This window comes from Odontomachus brunneus, unplaced genomic scaffold (genome assembly GCF_010583005.1).
Source record: "Odontomachus brunneus isolate Ranch 3 - 2012 unplaced genomic scaffold, Obru_v1 Obru_scaffold_356, whole genome shotgun sequence".
Classification (NCBI taxonomy): Eukaryota; Metazoa; Arthropoda; class Insecta; order Hymenoptera; family Formicidae; genus Odontomachus; species Odontomachus brunneus.
In genome coordinates, this window is record NW_022639806.1 from 106356 (window position 1) to 107610 (window position 1255).

A 1255-nucleotide genomic window follows, 5' to 3' on the forward strand; every position below is an offset into this window, starting at 1 on the left:
AAAAATAATTAATTTAGATTTATAAAATGATTTACTTGTATTTCATTTATTTTAAAAACAAGCAAATATTTATTTAAATACAGTTCTTACATTTAAAAAAACTAATTTTCTTCTTGTAAGAAAATCTTTTTATTTCCAGTAATTCAAAATTTTACAGCTCATTTTACAAATTGAAAAAATATTACTTTATATTTATTACATATTTTCTAAAATCTAACAAATATTTTTTTAAGTTCAGAAATTATATTTAAGAAAATATATTTCTTTAATAAAAAGAATTTTTTTCAGTATACATTACCAATTTAAATTTCGATTTTCTTATTTCTTCATTAATTTAATAATTATAAATAATTATATTTATTTTTTCATGTATAATACTTATAGAAATATTTACAAAATATTACTACAAATATTTATTTTTTGTTTAATATAAATATTGTATAAAATATTTAGTCTATATTTTAATAATATTTTGAACCAGCTACGCAGCCCCTCGTCTATAATCGCATTTTTCGCTCCATCCATGTATTCTTATATCTATGTTTAATGCTGATAAAACATTTTTTCCTCAACATCTTTAATTATATTTATCATGATTATTGAATGAAACTTTAATGCGATCATAGACTAAAGGCTCGTCTACAATGTCTGTAAAGCGTCTTCTACAATGGCAGTAGGAATAGTAGTAAGAAATAAACAGTAAGCAAATGGACCAATCACAATCGATTATTCTTAAATCGTGAAAATGGAATTGATCAATTTGCTTACTGCATATTTTTTATTACTACTCCTACTGCCATTGTAAAAGACACTTAAGAATATGGCTGTAAGGTTGTAAGACGCGAAATGAATTATTTTCATTTGCTGACAACTCACGTTACAACTTTTCAGCTATACTCTTACATTCATTGTGGACGGGTCTTAAGTTTACACAGCAGCTTAAAACTGGTTTAATAACTACCGCAAATGGTGTACTCTTGAATCCGATTGGAATATATTCCTAGATCTGAAAGTATATACAAATTGGATACGAGAGATTCATCAACTACAGTTATTACTAAAACGATTTTTGGCTGAGACACACGGTACTTGTTTTCATGCTTGGAGTCGATTATGCATCTCGAAGCGGAGTGAAAATTACAAAAATGAGCAAATTCACTAGATATTGACCAATGAAGATACAAATATTCTAGTAAATTTATTCACTTTTGTCATTTTCACTCTGTTTTGAGATACGCAATCGACTCCCTGGATT